This window comes from Geospiza fortis, unplaced genomic scaffold, assembly GCF_000277835.1.
Source record: "Geospiza fortis unplaced genomic scaffold, GeoFor_1.0 scaffold403, whole genome shotgun sequence".
Taxonomy (NCBI): domain Eukaryota; kingdom Metazoa; phylum Chordata; class Aves; order Passeriformes; family Thraupidae; genus Geospiza; species Geospiza fortis.
Window position 1 is genome coordinate 1,794,018 of NW_005054336.1, and position 23,542 is coordinate 1,817,559.

Below are 23,542 nucleotides of genomic sequence, written 5' to 3' on the forward strand. Positions count from 1 at the left end.
AGCCGGGGCCAGAGGCCGCGCCGCCCGTGCCGGGAGCCGCCCGCTGTGCCCCGCGCTTGGGCCAGCGTACAGCTCTGCCCTTCAGGCTGCCCTGAGTAAACTGCGGCGTCCTACTCAGCGACCTTCCCGCAAGCCCAAGGCCTCTCCTAGGTAGTTTCCAGCTGGCCAAGACAAGGGCCCGGTGTGTCACTGCCTGGTAGGGCCCTTCAAGATTGGACAAGGTCTAGCTCGGGCCACTGAGCACCTGCAGTTTCAGGGCAGCCTTTCAGTCCCGCCAACACTCGTTTATTTCTAAGAATAAGCCTTGCCATGTGCGTACCATCCAACCTTTACACTGATGGAGCCCTCATGACACAACGCATCACCCAACACTTCACACAGCAGTCTCTGCTCTTCACAGATGAAGAGCAAGTGCCACAAGTACAAACTGTTGGCCAGGTTGCTATCTGGCTCAAGTGTTTGTAGCCATAAAAGACTACTTTCAAACATACTACTCAGTTTATCCTGATTTAGCTACTCCCACAAGGGTCCAACTACACAGATTTCACTGGCATTAATTAGTGCTTTTCACAAGACTGGAATTTTTCACAGATTGGAAAAAAAAAAATTGAGAAAACTGTTATGCTGCTTCCTGAAGCTGATGCATAGGCTGGCAGTGGACACTATACATTGGAAGCAGGAAAGTATTCCAAAAGGTAGTATCTTTTTAGAATACAGCACCACACTCTTTTACAGCATTTAGAAATATTCATTTTGGAAGAAATTACTTCACTGGAATTACTCATAGGACTATTTACAGGATCAAGCCCCAAACTGTTAATCTGTAGATACAGTTTACTATTCAGTTGCCTGAAACAAGTGATCTGTCAGACCATTAAACAATTTCATTGAATGAGAACTTTTCACTGTATGTAATATTTAAGTGCTTTATAGCCAAATCACAAAATACTCTCTATTTTAATTGCACAAATTCTTTTACTCAAATTATGTATCAATCCACCTTAACAACTAGAACTAGTTTGAAGTAAAGGGCATGTATTTCATTACAGAGTGGAAACTCCAATACTAGACACTCCTAGGAGAAGTCTTTTATATCAGTCTACTGAAAAACAAAAAAAACCCCCATCATTTTCTCTTGTTTATGGTCATTTTTAAGCTGCAGTTCCATCTATTTAATTTGGTGAAAAAACATCAACTCGCTCCCTTAAACATGAAGAAGTAAGTACTTTGTGGCAAGTATATCCCCTTCATCTTTCCTTTTGCATTGATACAAAACAATTGTTTAAACCTAGTTATTAAATCTATGTACAGCACTATATACACCTGAAATACAGTTTGATATATCATAATTAATACAAAGATCTCATGGGTAAACTACATTCAGTACGTACAAAAGCAGTTAAGCCGTTCAAACTAGAATAAGCAGTTTTTTCATGAGCTTGATGGATACCTGCAGACCTGCATGGCGAGAAAGAAAAAGTGATTGTGTTATTAGGCATATAGGTAATTGTTTCATTAGGGAAACAGGGACAAATCCCACTATACAGAATACAAATCTATATTTTGCAGCTAGGAAGATAGCTTTTAATTCTATCATTTTTATTTTCTTCTAATACTCAAGGAATAATTCCATTCCCAGTGTAAGTCAGGGCAGCCTTAGAAGTATTACAACTTCAGCAACTTTGTCACTGAACCTAAGGATCCTCTTTTTGGCTGTATATCAATGAAGCACAACATCCTCTGCACATAAGCACAAAACAGGCCAGAGCCAAAGGGAGAACTGAGAAACATCAACCACTTTTGTATGAACCAAGAGTCCTCCCACTAAACAGTGCAACAACCATGGACCAGGACCCCCTAAGTCCAAGGGGTTTATAAATGTAGGAGTCAAAGATGCCACTAATAAGGAAGACTACATTAACAAATATGTGTGAATATAATTTTGGATTTGATTTCTGATAGATGTGATATATTTGGAGTCAATGCTAGTTATTATAATGAATTGGGTTCTATGTTCAAAAAGCAGATGTTTGGTTAAGTAGTACTTGCAGTTTTCAGATGATAATATATGTTGATATAAATTTGATTTTATTTTGAAGAATCATCTTTTATTTCCTCCTTTTTTTGAGTGCTATCATTGTTACACTGTTAGAAGTCATTATCAAAACATCTTTGTCTGATAGTAGGACTGGGAATAATTAGATTTAGTCCAGTCCAGTCCAGTCTAATGACTCTGGTGCATTGACTTAAGACCTGACCTTTGTTGACTAATTAAAAGGATTCTGTATCAGATGCAAGTGTTGTGATTGTTTTTCATGCCCTATGGCACTTTTGGTCAGAAAAAAGATTCAACTTTGCTATTCTCAGCATGTTTTGGTTGAGGTATTTTCCATCTTTGAAGAGGAATAAATGTGTTGTTAATTCTTTGCCTTTCCATCCAAAATACTGTTTAAAAATGTTCTGAAGTTCTCACCTCAATGAAACACTAATTGAGAGATCCTGAGCCTGTGCAATATCTGGATAAACTTATGATTTATAAAAGCAAGAACAGTTCTTATTAATGGAGCTTTTTCTTTCCTTTCTCTCTTTCCTCTGCTTTCCCATTCTTTGACTGCCTATGAATCCCATGTTCTGCTCCAGCAGACATTCCAGTATTGCATCTACATAGACTCTATCCAGACAGCATCCTAAAATACAGATCTTCATCATATCCCCGTTTTTGTCTCCCAGTGTTCCAAAGAAAAACTGACAGAATTTAGCAACTCTTGCAGGAAATTGTTCCATTTTAAGTTTCACTTGGTCTTAGCTGACAGTTTTCAGGCAGAAGCAAAATTACATTGCTCTTAGTACAGATTGGATGAGCTCTCATTGCAAAAGGAGGAAAGGATTAAGGCTCATTCTTCCTTCACCCCTGATTTCTACTGCTCCTAAGTGGAGTTGGTGGGTTTTATCTGCAGAGCCTCTCAGTAAATCTGGCCAATATCTTCATAGTCTGAGTCAATCTGGGAAGCTGTATTAGACTTTTTGTACTCCCTTTATCATTCAGCTGCATGTTTCCCTCTATGGTCACAGTTAACCTGTCAATGTACTTGCTGTGAAACAAGGTTTCTGTGACCATTCCAGCTGGGTGTTTTTCATCAAGTGCATCTTGAAATTGTGTATGATGGTCTTCCATGTTAACTGGCCCTAAAGACTGTAAACTTCAGCTAAGTGTTCTCTCATATTTCAAAAAAAAAAAAAAAGAAAAATTCAAAATTGGCCAGCTGATGTGACTTCTATCATACTTTTGGATTTCTTCCTGTGGGAGATTTCTCTTCAAACCTTACACCATTACATTGCCTAAGTTGAATTTTGTGGCAATTTTCGTATTTTAAGTGTTCTTTTTTATTTGCTAGTCTTTAGCTGTTTCTAGATTAGTAATGGAGAAGACAGATATAAAGGTGTCACATAAACTTCTGACCTGGCTTAAAGGTTAATTAAAGGATCACTAGAGACTGCATTTATTCTACCAATTCTCATAACTGGGGCTCATAGTGTCACATATTTAGTCATAGTTGGTGATATTTGGTTATGCAACGTGCTTTTTTCTTTTAATAAAGGAGATTTATTGTTGCACTATACTAACTTCTATATATCAGCAAGGAGCAATGGACAATCACAATAATCTTATTGAAAAGCTGATGTTGAAGGGTTATTTTGCCAGAATGCTAAATTGACTATTTAATTGCACAAACAGCATTATATGGAATGAAGAAAATCCAAGGGGAAAATCTTCACCCAAGAACAGTAGTGCTACTAAAACACATTCTGGGGCAATTTTCTCTGGCTTGTTCAGCATCATCAAACCATTAATTCTAGGTGATACTTTCAGTGACACTCCCTCAGAGGAACAATATTAAGCATTCACTTGTATGATCTTCACCTTGTATGAACAGAATGAATAAAAAATGAAGTTCTTCACTGTGAACTATTCCTGACTAGCTATTTTCATTTAAAAAAATGTTTATTTTACTTTGACAGTCTGAAGGTTAAATTAACTCTGAGTTTTCTGTTCCACCATGAAGCTAGTGGGAAGACTCAGAGCATACTGCTGCCTTTTAAGATGGTAAAGGAAGCAATAAAATATAGCTGAAATGTTAATACTCCAACACTATTAAATGTCTAAGTCACAGACTCATCAAAAACTTTCTGACCAGTGATGCTTTCTTCTGTCTAGAGCATACAAGATCTTGATTACTGATACAGAGTCAAAGAAAATAAAAAATAATTAGGATGCTGCTTCAAAATAAACATTTCCTGGGATGCATTTTGAATGCCATGCAATGTTTCCTATGCATTCCACAATGTGTCTGTATAACTCCAGTAGAGATACTGTTCCTGAACCAGATACAGAAAGGATTTAGGTTCTTTTTCTCATTTAAGGATTTGATCCCAATTTACTGCCACTGCCTAAACAAGAGAGAATATTTTGACCACCCTGACTATGAAAGAAGCATAAAAGTGTATTGCCATACATATGCCTGTCTCCTTCTTAGTAAAACACTCTAAGCAGAAATTAGGACATACTCTGCAACACAAATTTTCTAATTGCCTTCTCTCTATCATTAGTGACTCTTAACTGAAGTCACATGGACCAAGGATTTTCTAAACAGTGAGGATTTTTTTGGAAAAGGTTGAAATTACCAGTCTTTTAGCTGAGATTACCAAAATCTATGTGGACAATAGCACGTGTCACTGCAGTCATCTCACTAAATACACACTGCACTGGGCAGCTACACTGAGAGTCATACAAGCTTTTTGTATAATAAACTTGTAAAGAAGACCAGTAGTGGAGATATTTGCTACCAGCTCAGAGAGAAATTAGTTCAGAGCCTTTTGAAATAATTGTTCTGTGCTCTAGCTGATAAACCACAGCCTATTTATTATACTATTTATGCCTCATTGTTCAAAATGTACTTGCCTATTATGAAGGACTGCTACATTACTAACTGAATGAAAATCTTAAATATACAGAGTCCTACCAACTCTTTGTAGAATATCTTTTGAAAGTGTATCTGCAGTTGGATATTCAGACTGACTAGTTGTCTTAATTTATGCAAATATAGCCTATAGCTAAAAGCTTTGTATATTTGTTTCCCTATGGTATTAGTATTCAAAAAATGGGACATTCTTTCAAGGGCATTTTTTAAATGCAGAACTATAATTTATATAGCAAATTAAAGCTTATACAAAATGTGTGCACTGAGCTACAGATTAACATATTTAATTTCACTATTACCTGCAAACCTATTTTTTTCCATCCACTGCTCTAATTAGCCATATAAAATCAAGTCAATATATTGTAAGCAATTATTTTAGTGGGAGTAGAAAGAGAATCTGAATTAAATCTATGGTAAGAGATAATATCTTATGGAAATTAATATACTCATTTGTGTCAAGAAAAATGTGTTCCAGCTAAATTTTATAAGATAGTTTGGAGTTCAAACATATGACTCATGTAGAAGTTGTAGTTTTATAGCTCCTAAGATGTTAGACTGTGGATCTGCTTTTAAGTTCTTTATTAATGTGCCAGTGCTCATTCTTTGATATCCACAGATTGTCAGTAATACTGCCATTTCATACTGTGAAATTGTTCTTATTATGAATATTCACTCCCCCTACAGTCAAATGTGTAAACTGTTAGTAACTCTGTATGTTAAAAGAAGAGCTTTTTCATCATTTAAATGTATAAATCATATCTGGCTCTTCATATTTTTTTATTATTCATTTTTATTTTTGAAACTATTTACTTGAGAGAATTAAATGATGGTGAAAATCAAAATGCAACCTTCCTTTCACCGAAATCAAAAAGTAATCCTATAAAGAGTATTTTTTTTCTTTTACCCTCAAAAAGTATGAAAACTAAATATGAAAAGTCTTTTTAAGGAGTAAGAAAAAAAAGTGATCCATGTGATGATGAATTTCAGCTGTTTCCTCCTAATACAGTTTCCAATTGTGATGGTATTCAGACAGCATAAACAGTTTTCTAGCAGTAAGAGCATTTAGCTGATCAAGTTGCTGCAATTCAGAATTTTGCACTCAATTTCAATTATGGAGTCTGCAATATATGCCACAGTAAAGTTTCTTTTAAAAGAAGGATAACAGACTCAGTTCCTCTTACTTCTTGCTCATGATCTCAGAATATCCTGCACAATACAATGCTAACTGCATGGAAGTCTGATGGCTGCATAAGTAGCTTCTGGCCTTAAAGCAACTTTTCCCCATTTATTGGCATAGAACTTGCTGTCTGACATAGCTGCCTTATACTTCTACTCTGCCCTGGGAAATAACATGGAATCTTATTGCTTGGAAGGGCCTCCCTAAAAAGGCAAGCAGAAAATAAAATCTTTTAGAAAAGGTGCAAAAAATTGGATTATGTTTTTGACATTTTGCCTCCAGCATCACACAAGAATAGCCAATGCACAAGAAACTTCCTGGATCTAGAACTGTAAAGAAAAGTCTTCCCATCTCCTGAAAAATCAAAGTTTCCAGATGTTTAACTGTTTCCTATCTGAATAAATCAGTGAACACTACAAAAATGTTTTAGTTCTTCCCTTAGCATTCTCTCACATTCCAGCTGAGCATCCTGGCCACTTGAAGTCTGAGGTAAGTTCCCATTGTAGCCTTTTTATCTTCTATGAACAGAAAAATCTTCATTTTAAGAACCTGTACCTGGGCAGAACATCAACTACTAACCAGCCTTAAGCAGCTGTATTATATATGCTAAAAAACCCACATATACACACACACACATATACATTCTCCTATGAAACAGCTGGGTTTGGAGAAATCATCATCTCAAGTGAAACTCATTCTGTTTTACAAATCCAAAATAGTTTCCCCAAATATAGGAGGAATAATTCCCAATCTTCTATATTAATGTGTACAAGTAAAACAAGTGATTACAAAATATTTTTATTTAAAACTTTCCTTAACATTGTAGGACAAATTGGCAACATGGCCTCAACCCAATCTGTAAAAATATGTGGAAGAACTTCCAATGTGACAGCTAAGCTTGCACTCAACATAAAGTGCAGTAGGAGTGACAGAAAAAGTGACAGACAAATTAAAGAGCTACCTCTGTTTTAGCAATTTTTTTGTGACAGCATTTTAAAAGTTTGCTGGGCAATTACTCTAAAATGACAGTGTACTGCTGAGCGGGTAGTACACTGAGTACATAAAAGAACTTGTCAATAGCTTTCAAACTCACAGGAGCTTTAGTATACATCATTACAATATTAATTTATATCAGCTTTTACAGATGTAAAATTGTTGCTGCACCTATTTTGCTAATTAACTCTGACATTTATGCTTTTGTATAAATGTTAAATACTTCAGAGATGGTTCATTTCTACATGCTAGTTACTAGCCTATCAATCTGCTTGTAATATCAGAACCAAAAGACTAAGTACCCAAATACGGCCAACATTTGGGTCAGTGATGCCCTTTTGCATGTAATTTTTCTTCCTCCATTTTTCCAGCTATCTACGTCCAGCCTTTGAGGGGCTGTAAAAAAATTTTTTTTCCATGCAGCATTTTAAAGGCATGTTCATTTTGTTGTAGCAGAAATTATGTGACGTATGAGTTGAGATTTTTTTTTCAAAAGAAAATGGTTTGCCTACGAAGCAGATACAAATATGGTCACGTAACAGAAAATAAGTAATACTACTGAAGAAATATTTTGCATCCGCTTTATATTACATACCTTCTGTGTGCTTTTTTGGTACATATTTGCTCAATATTCATAATGGACCACTTCAGCAGTTTAAAGATTCTTTGCATATTTCAGTAAAAATGGAATAAGTTTTCTTTTCCTCACACATATCAGAGGTTTTCCAATCACTTTAAAGAAGTACTGTCCTAATCTTCCCAGACAAAGTGACTAGTTACATTTTTCATCACATTACTCTGGCTGATGAGATGTTAGAATAAGATGATCCAAACTTAGTTTATATCAGAATTATTCAAGTAATTCTAATGCCTTTAGCAAAAAATATTAATCCTGGACAAACTCTGCTCATGGACGGTCAAGGCACAAATAAATAGGGCTTTTCACTTCCATCATACAAGTTTAAATCTATTCTACTTTAGTATTGTCCAGAAATTATCAGGTGTAAGCTGGCCTAAGTTCCTTGTAGGAAACCAGTACTAAACAGATGGAGATATACAATACTGCAGTATTTTGTTATATACTGAAAGGACTTATGAGCCATCCAGGACTCTGTTCTATCTCGTCAACACTTTTAATATTAGTGTGTAAATGTGGGGGAAAAGGTAAATGCTATCCAAGAGGATTTCCTATCAACCACCTCAAATATCTCCCATTGTGTTCTTTCCCCAGACCTTCATACGGATTTGTACTTGGTGTCATCTCATGGCACACTTTGCATCCTGCTGCTACAGAACAGAGCCAGTGTGACAGCCCAGTACCAGTGACATGAATTTTCAGAAATTCTTAAACATTTCTAGTTTTAAAAAGCAACATATTGGGATAGTACTGATAGAGTAAAAGCCAGTTCAATGTTTTCTGAAATTAAAGTGCTTTTTAAAGCAACATAATACAAACCATCATGGTAATTAAAGATAGGCTATAGCTAGAGTAAGCATGTGCTTCCCAATAGTACTTGCTCAAACCCACACTCAGATAATTTTCTTCATTCATACAGAAAACATGTGGGGAAGATGTTTCCAGTGAAATCATACCCAGTCCTGTGGGTGAAGTGTACTCTGGAACTCCGGTGCATTGGCTGCAATGTGTCTAAAGTCCTGTAGCTATCAATCTCAATCCCTGCCCTCTGCCTGTTTAAAGACATTGCACTGCTGAAGAGTAGTTCACAAACTCTCATGCAGTATTCACAACATGTATGAAATTTTGCACCTTAAGATTCTCTTTCACCTCAAAACCCAGTTCTGTTCAAGTACTGCAGTATCTAGATTCATGCCAGTAAGTGCAGCACTCCCACAAAATAATACAACAAGTCCAGGTCTCCATTCGATCCTGCAAACCAATATGCAGGAGGTATTGTGTTAAAATAGTAACTTTAATCCTAAAATATTTATTAAAAACTGACTTCCAAATTCTGGAAGTTTGAGCCACTTAAGGTTATTAGGTTATCATTAGGTTTTGACCAGCAGTTATATGCAGAGTTCAAACACACTTCTAAACATCTGATCAATAGCTGTACCCTATTTGAGTATTGAAAGTCATCCTCATTGATTTTGTGAGAAAATGACCAAAAATCACAAAACATCAAAGAAATACCATATTATACAGTACTTTTAAAAATTATAGAATGGTTATAGAATAATTCCCAGTGGTGCATATCACATGAAATGTGTATTTTGAAGATTTGTGCCATCTCTCCAATCATACTAATAGGAAGCAAAATAATGCAAAAGCAACAGTACAGAATTTAGTTAATATTGACATTAAACTATGTATGAGCTACTCCAGGTGTTATGAAGTAAACTTAAATCTACATCACTAAGGAAATTCAGCAGTAAGAAAACAGTTTTCCTCTGATAAATGTGGCAAAACATGCAATACACATTCCTCTCACTGAATTAACTTCTTCCCAGTTACAACAGTCCAACTGGAGTGTCAAAAAATGGCTTTGGTAACAGAAGAGTTCAAGCGGCATTCAGGCAGAACTCCCATCAAAATAAATGGGAATCTCTCCTACAGCTCTGTTTCTGAAAATGCATACACATGTGTATATTGAAGGCCACAGGCCTGCATGTTTAAAATTAATCCCACATAAATGTATGGGCTCAAAGCCTAAAGAGGGAGTACAGAACTGAGCCTTACAGGAACAATGGCTCAGAGATTCCAAAAGGAATTGCTTAAAAAACTTATATTAAGAGTGTAATGCTTAACTCTTCTAGTCTCCTTTGAAAAATCTCTTCATTTACCTCAGCTATTTCCTGAGTAGCTCAAGCCTTCTGTGTGCCAGGAAAAAAAGAGGAAAGATATCCTCACTGCCTTAACTATTCATGCGCTAGGATTCATGCACTATATGAATAGTTTTGATCCAGATCAAGTTCTACACTTTATCAAATGGCATAAATATCTAAATATGATAATGCTAGACTTGTATTCATTAGTGCTTTAGTCAATGGGGACATATTTGTAACAGTAAGACACTGTCACTTCCAAGGGAAAAGATCATTTTGTGACAGGTAAATTATTGCTATATCTCATTAGGAATGTTACGTTCCTGTGCTAAGATATATCAATTGCAAATCATCATAATAGCATCAAGATGTTGCTATATATAATCTAGAAATCAGAAGAATGTGTTCCCCTTGGGCCTGCACTGAAATTTCAGTGCAATTATCAATACTTTACAATTAATTTCTGCTAACTTTTCTCCCATAAATCAATGGTGCTCACCAATACCAAACAACCAAAGCATTCCTTTAGATGGGCAGCTCCTCAAGATCCCAAGCTTTAAAATGGCAGCTATTTCTCTAGTTCAGAATCAGCTATATCAGTGTCATCTTGTTCAGCAAAGAAGTCTTCGAAACACCTCTGCCCGATGCTAGGAGTACTAATAGTCTGATCTGACCTGAAGTGATCCTGGACATCCCCTGAGAGACTGGTTGCTATTACATGCAATTCTCTGTCCATAGGTTCTACTGTACCAATCTGGTGGGATTGGCTGTATCCATACTGACAAAAATAGAAATTTCAGATTTAGATCAGAAATACTGACAACCTTTCCTCCTGTTACACAGCTAAAATAAGACACAAGAAATATAATATTTCTAGTAGCAGGCATTTCAAATTGAACTAAAATTTCCTGCAAAAAGGAAGTCAGTCCTTTCACCTTGATTTATTGCATTGACAAAGGAATCCCTCCTGATTTACATTGGAGCATGTGAATCAAAAATTCACATTACATATGTCAAAATGTTACCTCATAAATTTTTTAGAATCAGAGATTACACCACAAATATTTTTAATGAAACCTAAAGACAGAAAAGTGAATTTAAGTCTTTAATTCATTAAGAGCCAAACTTTCAGGGCTGAGGGACATACATCACTTCTAGGGGATTCCTAACAAATCTAGATTTTTCACCATGATAGGAAAATGTGACCAGAGTAATAATACGTTATATACTGCTACACAACTTAGAAAAATTACATCTGCTACTGGATAGATGTGGAAAGAGTCTGCATTAGAAAGCTTCCTGCTGGGTCTCAAACATATATCAGTAATGGTTTGTTTTCAGCACAAGAAAAATTGCCATTGTCATATTCCAAAGAAAGCGTAAATTGTTTTATTATAAACTCCCTGTTGGTCCCTGCTTAACTGAGAAATCATTCAATCTAAATTTATCTTTTCTCTGTGGCAATACCATGTGCTGGTACCACCAAATTTTGCCTCAATAAGACCAGTATTTCTGTAAAAGACTGCACTCTTGATCTTAAGCAACTATGCCATACATTAACTCTTAGTTTGCCCTCATTTCCTTTGATTTGTAATCCAAGGCTCTCAGTTTCATGAAGAAAAGGCCTCATTGTTGTTGATTCACAAGGCAATCAGTTTCTACAAACTTCTATCATGCTTGACAATTCCACATTTATGCATATGAAAATATACATTTCAGAAACATTGAAAATTAATGAAAACTGTCCCCTATTTATATGAATTCCTGTAGCTTCAATAGAAAGAAATCCTAGTCCAGATTAGTAAAGATAGATATACCTATTCCAGCTATCCTCCATGCACTTCATTTTCATTTGATTTGCAAGAGAACTGACTTGCTTAAATAATGCCACTTAAATGTACACGAAACCAATATGTAGCCTTGTTTGTTTTCCTTTTCCTACATTTTTTGCTCTTCCATCTTATCTTTAGCATCTGATGGCAACAGGGTAAGCGTCAAAGACTCAAAAAGAACAGCAAAGCAACCACTCAGACATCATACAGGCTCCAATTAGCATGAGAAGGTGTTATTGTTGTGTCCAAGGGCTCCAGCAAGAAAGGCTTTGTTGACGATGTAATTTTTCACACGTAGTGCCATGAAATGTCAACCTGAAGCAAAATCAAATCCACTACCCCTAATGTCACACACAGCTCCATTATATCATCAGGAGCATAGCTGAGGAAATAGAATGAAGCTAAGTCCCCAGTACTTATCTGCTAAAGATTAAAAGTGTTATACTTGAATTTATATGCATTGGAAATATTATAAATTTGATTTTCATATGTACGCATCAGCCCACATTCAAAAGGGGATAGAATTGTTTAAAACAAAACATTTCCTTTAATTTTTTTAATTGGCAATTACAAACAAGCAAAGCATCCTTCCTAACCACTAATTTAACCTCTGGGGAATAGCAATATATTTTGCATCTTACCACTCCTCACCTAAAACCTGGAGCAATTTCTATACTTTCTTTAAGAAAGGAGGTTCAAAAACATGATGTTTCTAGAAACTGTGAGGATCCAATCTTTTCTGTCTCCAGTTTCTCCATGTTCTCATGTTCTCACTGGCCAAAGTAGCAGCCAGCTCAGTGTGACTTGCACAGGCAAGGCAAGCCAAATCAGGTGGTATGTGCTGTCTCAGAAGAAAGAAGAAGATAGAATTGCTTTTCTAATTATGCTAATGAAGGGCATCCTTAAAGCACATAATTCATTCCTCTTTTATAGGGCTTTCCAGAAGAGGATATTTATGGAAGAGCATAGCATGTACTTTTTAAAAAATAAACTATTATTTACTGAAGAGAAAAAAAACAGTCCTTTCAAATATCTTTTTATAATGGGATTTTCCAGTTCTTCTTCTGCACCAGGTTTGGGTTTTTTGTTTGGTTTTTTGGGGGTTTTTTTTGGTTTTGTGGTTTTGGGTTTTTGGGTTTTTTGGCATATCTGTAGAAAGTAGAAGCCACAAGTGGTTAAAAATGGTAGTTTACTTCAGGTGACTGGGAGATCTTCCAAATTAAGAAGGGAGTATGTCAATGATATTTCTGCAGTATGCAGAAATTTAAGCATTTATCTGGAAAGTGGGTGCTAGACTATGGCTTTGATGCAGCTTAAACTAAGTAAGGGTTATTTTCTGTGTAAGGAAAGAGAACCTGAGTTTGCCTCTGCCCTTCTCCTGCCTCGGTGCTGTTTTTCCATTCAAAAGCACGGGATGGAGAAGCTGGAGAGTTCCTGGAGCACACTGCTGCTCCCCCCTGGCAGCTGGTAGGTCCCAGCTAGTCCAGCTGGGGCTAATTTAATAAGTCACAGGTGCAGCAATAATCTACCAGCAGGAACTAAGTTGTTGTTACCCTTTTGGGTATAGAACTGCAGCTACAGACTGAGATCTGTCTGGGGTATGAACTTACATCAGGCCTGATAAGACAGTAATCTTCAGCAGGGACCTCAGAAGTTGTAGAGGAAGAGAAAATTTAGCTGTACTCTGAGTTTTGGACATATGTGATATACTGTCTTATTCTGGAGATCCCCTAATCTAAAATGAGATTAAAATTAAGAATATTTGTAAGGAAAAGCAGTGACTTTAGCTGCTACTGGCTTTCTTTCCTGTTGGGAAAAGCAGTTTGTGAAATACCATTAGATAGTTTCTTGTAGCAGCACGATATCTCTTTATTAAAACCCATTGATGTAACTAGGAAGCAAAACTATTGCTAGAGAAAAGCACATATCCCAGTTATTATCTTCACAAGGGTGTCTTTCAGAAAGACTTACAATGGGCCAATGAATAATTTGTGGGTTTTCTGTTAATAAAATTACTGTCTCATGATATTCAAGTAAAAGTTTAACCTTCCTTTGGACAAACATCTAACAATGAAAAAAGAGATAATTAATTTGAATATAAGAGCCTTAGAAAAAAAAATTATTAGTCAAAGTCAAGGGCAATAACTATGCATACAAGAAACACATCCAAAATATGGTATGCTTAGTGGTAGGATCTCACCTATCCCAGAGCTACCAAAACCCAAAAATGTCTTAATGAAGTATGAGTGTATAATTCAGACAGAAAAATGAAGAAAGTGTTCACCTTGTGAGAAAAGAGGCACAGAGACCCCATTAAAGGAGATACTAGAGCTAGAGAATGAAAGCTAGGAAACCACTGCAGATAAAATGGGAAATAAAAAGCATTTGATTTCTGAAAACTTTTGAAAAGGCAGCAGTTGAGAAAAACAAAGTAGAAGAAAGCAAAAAAAGCTTATTTTCTGACATTTCCCTTCCAAGACCAAAAAAAATACAGATAGGTGGAAAAAAAAGCATTATCTGAGGATGATGTGAACACACTAATTGGCAGGCTGGAGAGTGAGTAACTGAAAGGACTTACAAGGTGAACAACATTCCGAGTGCTGGGAGAAATTACTTGTACATTAATCATTCACCATCTGGGAGAGAATTAGAATGCCTACCCACTCCTCAATGACCACAATTTCTGGGGTTTGTTGTGGATGGAATATTATTTAAATTAAAAATATGAACAAGTTAAAAATATTTTGTTTCACAACACATTTCATTGCTATCAGTTTTCTACTAACATGAAGTGCTAAACAGAAGTCTTTTCATACCTGACTTGCTTGTTCTATTTCAAAATTCAGCTAGTCAATCAATTTATTTCTATCTGTACACTTTAAGAAACATGTTTGGAATGAAAAAGTACCCTTTTTAAGGCTGTCTTTCTCCCATCTCCAATTTTGCTCATTCTAGCTGTTTGTTACAGCACAGCTGTAGTGCACTACAAGCATGGGGGGATGGGGGGAAGGGAGGGCTTTGGGAAGGGCATCTGGTTCAAGGTTAAGATGAGATAAAGCCATAACTTGCTTTAGACTTATCTATGTCTCATCTCAACTGTGTGATACGACCCTCTCTTCTTGCTGAGCTGCACTATCTCATGCTGATACTGTGTATCAGCTGACAGACATCCTGAGCTTTATTCTTGCCACTGTGATTTCAAAAGATGGCTACAATGAAGTATGGACAAGTATTTAGCAGACTGAAGGAAACTGGGAAATAAGTTTTATAGTAATGTGTTTCACAACCATTAGTCATCTAAATCTGCATCTTGTAATAAAATATTTACAATTACTGTCAGTGAAATTAAGGTTTCATTAATTTCCACTTCATTCTTAATTGTGTCTTGCTATTTTTATGTTAATTCAGACTATTTTAAATATACTAAGCTCTTTGAAGTGCCCAATGGAACATTTTCAAAAGTAACTAATTTGAGAAACAACAGGAGCATAAGTTAAGTTAGGAATAATCTGCAGCAGAAAACTACTTTAGAGTGTTTATTTTAGGGAGCCAAACACTGTCTTAAGCACAGGAAATGGCTCTAAAATGCAGAGCAGGTTTTGAGAATATTTCAGCTGAATTCTAGAAGTACTAAGTAGTAATATTACCCAAGCCAGCAAATATCAAGAGGCTTCCAAAGGTTTAGGCTTTGGCCCACATCAGTGCAGAAGCCATTATGTTGATTCTAGAATACTTCTGTCTTCCTGCATTACAGAAGCAGCTAACAGTTCTCTACCATTAAAGACTGGTCAGAGCTTTAAGCTTCAGCTGGAGTGAGTCCAGAGATGCTTACATCTGGTTTTATGCTTCAGTGACCACTGAGTCTCAGTAAAGTAAGTTAATAGCTTGGATTTTGATCCTGTTTTGCTCTTGTGCCATAACAATTAAAAGAAAGAGTTGTCTTCTGTCTCCCACCAACCATTCTAAAATGTCTTCTTAAAAGAGCATGTGTTTATTTATGAGAACAGCTTCAAAAAATTTAAATTTTGTGTTCAGAACAAAGGACACTGCATTCACAAGTAAATTCCACTTACTTGTTTCTGCAGCATCTATACCTGACACACTTTGTCAAAGATTCTGATTTATAAATCTTAAATTTGTAGCAGATAACCATGGGCCCAGAAATACCATAACTGTAAAATATTTGCTTCTGATTTGTTTTATTCAATTTCTATTATTAAGCCTTATTAAAGAACAACTGGACATTGATTACATATGTTATGCAATATGCAAAATGTATAGGTTTGGTTACTCCACTATGTTTTTGATAGCAAAAAAAAATTTTCCTAAAACAAGACTGAAAATCATTTATGGACTATGCCCTGCTCTGTTTTCCATTCAGCATCTAAATATTCAAGGCAAACCAAAGCTTAACTCCACATATTATGAAAACTACGATTTAAAATTTATTTATGTTTAAAATTACCTATAAAACGTTTCTTTTAAACCTCAGTTGAGGTATCAGTTGTTTAAATATATTAATCACATTTAGCAGAATCCTATCATCTCTCCTCTTCCTGTTTAATTAAGAATTACTTTTGCCTGCCACAGGAGAATCAGAAGAGCTTTCTTTTGAGTTATTCAGAGAGTGGTAAAATAACACATGCATATACAGCAGCTGACAACATAAGCAGGGTCAGTATTAGGACAAACTGGCCAAAAAGAGCAGCTTTTGGCATAATTTTAATCAGTCCTTGGGTACATGAAATGTCATGGAGTTTCATATGAAATTAAATTATCCCTTTCTCTTAGCTTATTTTTGTTCCAACTAATCCTCTAACTCTTTATTAAACATTATCTTTACCATCTGCTCTGGGTGAATGTTCAACACCTTGCAGAAGAACTCTGGGCTGATTGGTTTTTATGGGCAACATGATCTGAGTTTTATGCACATACTTAGGATTATGTCAAGGACAAAGAGGATGAATAATCCATTAACTATAATAAGCAGGAACCCATATCAGTGAAGCTCAAACATGTGTTATGTTTCAAAAGGAAAAGATGAATTAGAAATATGTGGATCATAAAATACACATAACCCAAGACCCTCTCTACACCAGAACATAACTTCCATACATACATACTCCACTAAACAGCATTCCTGAAAGTGACGTTTCATTCTTGATGAATCAGACTTTATAGTGCTGAAATGGAATTTCCAGGCCTACAACATGCAAAGAAATAGCTCTGCTGAACTGGGCATTTCCTCTGAAGTGGAGCAGATGGTAGCAAAATATCTGCCCTGTGCACAGGTCTTTCAACCATATCTATATGGTCAATAATAGAACTTCACTCTATTTTCATACTTTCAGTAAGCCTCTAAAATAAATCATCAAGGAAGTGCTGCTGTTTAAAGTCACAATTTAAAAATTTACACTTAAAAAAAAGTAATTGTCAAAAGTTAGTCAAATGTTGTTATCAAATAGATCCAGTTATTTCTTCCACTCTTCAATTACCACAAACACTAAAATAACATTACCACTAATCATTATGATATTGAGGGTAATGTGTATCAGCCCACCAAGACTGCATTTGCCACAAAACACATAATTGTAGGAGTTTGGTTCCTTGCTTGCAATAGTTCATGTAATTACTCACCTTTTCCACCTTTCCACATCTTCTGCAATAATTTGTCTTCCTCTGGCTAACCTTTCAGACCAAAGTATTTACTTTTTCTTCCACTATAATGGTTTATGATCCCAAAATGAACAACAGTTATGATGATATTTGATAACAGTATATTATCAACAGAAAATATCTGGACAGTAAGTCTTTACTCATCTCCATTGATGCAGAAGGTTTGCACCATATATCCTTACAGTGTGCTCTAAGGTCTAATGACTGACTACTCTTCTAAACAATTTCAGTAACTTGTTGAGAATTACTCAACTCACAGTGAGCAGTATTCTTCACTGCTGTATCATTCCATACATGAAGGGAAGGATCAAGGTTCTCCACTGGTATAAGTTGTATGAATTTTGTTGATTTCAATAGAGCTGTGTTGATTTGAATCAATGGTGTGATCTATGCACTTTTAGAATCAGTGAAACAGTAAGGACTCTAAGAGAGATAGTCATTACTAGCTACTGGCTATGCTGCTAAAGACTATGAGAATTGTCCAGCTGAGAGCTTTGGCAACAGAAGGCATTATTAAATCCCAGCATTCAAACCTCAGTACTACACATGTTTTGGCTGACCCAGGACCTTGACTTCTTTACCTGTTCCTGTAGTACACACTAGGGGCAAAACAGGCTTAGAAGCAAATCACAGAAACCGTGCTCCATGAACCATGCTCCAGACCACTGCCCTCATAGCTCACTGGATTAAAGGGAGGTCAAATTAGACCTGAGATTATTTACTGTATGGAGACCTGCTCAAGTTGCTTACCCTAATCTAAATCTCAAGTGTGCTAAGCAACAGATGAAAAGCTACACAATAATTGCCTAGCTCAGGTGCTTGGTAAACTTACTTTCCTATACTTCCAGACTAGTGACCAGTTTAGAAACAAGACCTAGTAATAAATAAAAAGTACTACAGCTAAAAGAGCCCAAAATAGCACTACACTAAGCTACAAACAATAACCCAGTATCTTCCTCTCCAATTCCTCCAGCCATGGGCAGCATTCAGTGATAGTCATAGATGGGCAAGGAAGGATCCAGTTTGTTTATGTCACAGAATTTCCCATGTAAATAATTAGCTGCTTAACACACACCCAAGAGTTCTTCCTAGACTAACAAGCCTTTGTGAATCACTCAGTTCAGAATACAAACTTCATTACTAAATGAAAGAATAAACATACATGATATTCAGAGTAAATCTCATCTAAGATAGGATATTACTATTCTTAAATAGTAAGAAAAATGGGTACAATCAAGTGTAGTCAGAGGTCTGGGCCACTCAGCAGAAGACATCCCTATCAGCTCCCATCCAAAACACTCAATTTCAGAGACTCTTCAAAAGTACAGAAGGGAGTTACTTTTTTACTGTTAATGCTTTCATTAAACTTCTTTTTATGAAAGTAAATTAAAGTTACTTTCCAGTGCAAATTTTGAACCCAATGGGAATTTTAAAACAAAAGACAAATGTAGTGTTCATTCTTATCTAAAATGTCTCTCCCCTCCCTAAATCTTATTACATACATACATGCATGATTTAGATGAGGTAGGACAGTGAGAAATGAAGAAGAATCTTCTCTAAAATAACATCTTTGAAATTATAAAAAGAGGAAAGCAAAAGAGTTATGTAAAGTGTTAAAGGGTAATAAAGATTTTATATATATCTTAACTGTTAGCATGAGTAATACACAAAATGGATTTGTTTTAGGTTACCAGCTTTTATCCAGATTATCCAGACTATCAGCATCTGGTTTAAGTCCCCAGTGTAACCATCTGTAGTAATGTCACATGAAGGATTAGCCTTATCTGACATTTGTAATGAATATATGGATGGAAGAAGAGGAAGGAGTGTGACATAGAGTACAATTGTTAAACCTTAAAATCAGGTGAAACCACATCTTTATTTGCTGATTCTAACCATGCGTTTTTTTACTTTTCAAATGTTAGCATATGTGTTGAAAAACAACACATCCTCACTGATTTTATAAAGAAAAGCAGGCAAACTGAGAAAAAAAAAATTATATTTGACCTTTTAAACATAATTAGAACATTAAATAAAAATAAAGCCTACTTCACCATGTTCAGCTATGACAGATGGGTATGATCACAAAAACATCAAAGGTAGGCTTATCCTAATCCTGTAAAGTGGTAAGTGCCTTCTGAAAGGTCCTGAGTGCCTTCTAATCCTACTGAGGATAGGCTGAAAGTGCAATGAGAGGTAACGGGAGCAAGTAACAGAGGTAATAGTGAGCTTTCCTGGCCACATGAGGAACAGACTGTATTAAAATGATCTGATCTATTAGGAAATCACCTGATTTATCGAAACACAGAAATCAGAAAGTGGGAGGATGTGTGTTTATTCTCCGCTCTCTGTAAATTAGTCCCACATCATGCAGACCAAATTCACAAAACCTGGCTTCTCTTCCAGGCTTTGTTATTTGCATAAAATTGCACTGTGTCCCAGATCAATATGTTTACCCCTTAGCATCAGTGTCTTCTTTCCACAAAGGGTGAAACTGAAGTGATCTCTTCTCAACAGATCATGAAGTTGGGCAAAATTGACAACACATAAGAATCCATGACCATGATTAGTTTTGATGCATCAGAATGTATGATGAAAAAGCTGGAGTTTAAAGCAGAAAGAAAAACTCAAATCCTACAAATTGTTTTGATTTGAGGATTTTCCCTTTGGGTGCAATCAAATATTTAGGATAGGGAAAAGAAGAATAAAGAATTCTATCAACTTAAGGCAGGTACCAGTACCTTTGGAAGAACAGCTGAATTGGAATGACTGCTGATCAGGTTAAGTTCAACAGGAGTATTTTTATTTTAAAATGGCCAGGTGAAGGGTCTCAGTGAAGATGGGCTCTGTGTTTCAAGGCAAGGTGATATGAGAACACAGTCCTGCAGTGGACTATAGCAGCTAAACAAACAAGTTATATTGTGACAATGCCAACCACTCCTCCCCAGTCTAAAACAAGCTTGCTAAGTCACACTGCAAAAGTACCTTGTGCAAAGTCACAGATGATAGATATCTAGTGCAGCCTGAGAACTAAGCCTCAGCCAGTTTTATCTCATCACAGTGAAACTCTAGAATGTTCCCATTGGTCATACAAGACATGGATATCTTATTTCCTTTGGTGAAACGGACACAATTAATAGCTGATATTTAAAAAAGGCTTCTTCATATGTGTATTATTAGTAGATGTCACATGTCCATGAAACGGAGGCTTGGAGTTCTTTTCAAGTACCCAGATACCTGTTACCAGGCAGAGTGTCAAATGCCTACATTTTATAAATTTGCATGAGACATTTTTATAGCACATGCTGTATTGGCACCATTGCCCAATACTGCATGCAATTACTTTGTTGTTGCTGTTGTTCCTGAGGGCCAAGCTCTAACAAATTAAATTTAGAGAAGGGAAATAGGCTTATATGCAAATGGAATTAAATGCTGACACAAGGATAAAACAGCCCTGGATTTAGACAGGGCTCTCCCCCCGACTTTTTAACCAATCATTAGATTTAAACTCAACAGACAGATTCATCTTTGATTTAACTCCACTGTAATCAATGGAACTGCAGCAGGGATGAACCCGAAGCAATATGTTTTTGACAGGTTTTATGCAGTGGCTATCCAGAATGAAGTAGATGAAACAGATTTTTTTTTTTTGCTTATAATTGATGAAATTGTTTCACTATCCCTAAATCCCTACATCATGGAAATTAGTTGGTGCATAAAAACGGATAACGTAGGCTGTTGCATGCCAAATACCAACTGCTGACCACAGGCTCTGTACCCAAATACGGAAAGCCAAAATATTTATCTGACTTACCTGTGATTCAGAACAAGCTCCCCTAATGGTGTCAGTACAGCTGGATAATTGCATGGTTTCTCCTCAATGTCAATGTCACTTGAGCTGCATAAAAAGAATGAGTACATTTATTATCTCTGTAATATTAGTATCATATATAAATAGTGGCTGAACTTAGAAAATTATGGTTTTTGGTGATCTATAGAAGCTCTAGGAGGAATGATGACAATTGATCTGATCATTGCATTATACAAAAAATGCATTTCAGTAAACTTTCAGAACCCTTGGTTGTCTTGTGCCTTTGTTGCATGACTGCTCCTAGACATTGCTTCCTCCCTTCTCTGTCTCCATTGGCACGTCTTGTGGGAAGAATAAATTGTTTATCAAAATACTTAATAAATTAATGTAGGACCAAAGGATTCTGACAACAGGCACTGTATATGTAGCTAATAAGAACTAGGGACTATTGCTTGTACCAATCTGATAGACTCTGGGTTTTTTGGCACCTTTTTTTCAGCATCAACTCCTCTTCATTCTTCTCTCCCTTCCTAGTTTTCCATTGTTTCTTTTCAGCTGACAGCTCATTGCTTATTCATTTATTCATGGTCTCATTTTTTGGTTTTAAGGATTCTTTATTCAATGGTAAGTTCAGAGGTACAACAGTTTGTTATTTCACACAGCCACTTCTCTGTAATAAAGCCACCAAATGATACAGAGAATTTCTGTATGGGTATGTAGCTTTACCCTTCTTGTGTCACAGTTTCCACTCTTACATTGTTTTTTACCACAACAGGTTTTAGCTTCTTTTTCACTGTATATGCACATGTAATGCTATTTTTGGTAACTGCCAATGGTTAACCAGCTATACATGAAGCATAACAGATTTCCTGCTGGCTCCTATGGCAAGATCACCACCAGCCAGAGTTTGCAGATTATCTTCTTGAAATATTAGAGTAGGACAGTGCTTTATACTTGGAGGTCCACAGTAGGTCACTAAGATGAGTGTATTGTCAAAAAGTAAGGAAGTCCATGCATCAAACATTCATTAACTGCTGCAGGAGAGATATCCTCAGCTGTTGGAGTAGTCTTGGGACTATAGGTACTCTAGGCAAAGACAGCAAAGCAGACCAATTTCAAAAGTAAAAATATTTCCAATACCAATTTATTGGTATTATAACCACATTATTACTAATTTATTTCCAAAATACCAATTTCAAAGCAAACTAAATTCAGATCAAACAGCCCTAGAGAAACATGCATTTCCTTTGTATATCTTGTCTTACCTACATAAAAACAAGAGGTAGGAATCTAACAAGGCCCAGCATTGAACTTACATTGAGGGGATTACTGATCTTTGTTTACATTTGCTGCTTGTTCTGTAGCAAATCACTAGGGACATAGCAAAACAGTGCTTATCAGTACTATTATACTAAATGGAGGTGCTTGAATCAGGTCTAAAGCACACACAAACTATTCCTCCTTTCCTCAAATATATGTATTTCCTCCAAAGGCAGGTATTTGTTACAACCGCATTTTGCTCACTAGAGATTAAGTATAATCAAAATTACTTTGGCAACATGCAGTCCTGCGAAAATATGTACAACAGAGAGAATTATGGTGGCATCATGTATTTTAATGCAAAACTAGCTTTAAAAAAAGTTACGAAGAGATAAGTCAATAAAAAGTGTGGAAAGCTACTGCTTTTATAATACACATCCAGCTTTAAAGAGAAGGAAAATATACTACCTTTACAAGTATGTCACTGTATAACTTATAGGAAAATTAAGATTTTTCATTTCAGCTACTAATAGTTTCCAGAACATAAAGCATAAAAGTCTGAGTACTCCCTTTTTTCAAGCAGTAAAGGTCTCAGGTTTTTACCCTATTCATATTTGTTATCATGTTCCAATCATTTGTATTTCATTGATTTCAAAACATAGGAAATGGTCCATCAAAATAATGCTTTTTATAGATGCTACAAACTGTATTACAATCCTTCCACATTTTTCACCATGGAAACTACAGTAATTTTCAAGTAATATAATGCTTCATGCTTACTTTCTGGAGTTCTAATTCTAAACATTTAATTCTGTTCAGTTATCTGGTGGTACCACCCTCAACAGCATTCATTCTTCTCATGTGAAAAAAGCAGAGTTAGAGATGGTAACTGATATTTGCATGAATTCAGGAATCTAAGCAAAACTAAGATATTGGATGTCTGTACATTAAGAAGTCAAACTGGCATTCAACCATCCCTTTAAATATTTCTAATATTAGTAAGAAAGTTTTCAACTCAAACTTATAAGCA

At 36.0% G+C, this 23,542-nt stretch overlaps 1 long non-coding RNA gene across 1 annotated transcript in view; it reads right to left on the reverse strand.

Moving 5' to 3' along the window:
* LOC115947984 overlaps positions 1 to 23,542 on the reverse strand; it is a 487,803-nt gene that overhangs the window by 433,692 nt on the left and 30,569 nt on the right. The window contains exon 2 of the long non-coding RNA XR_004081838.1: positions 21,256 to 21,339. This is a non-coding gene — a long non-coding RNA (uncharacterized LOC115947984). The remainder of the gene's footprint in view (positions 1 to 21,255; positions 21,340 to 23,542) is intronic.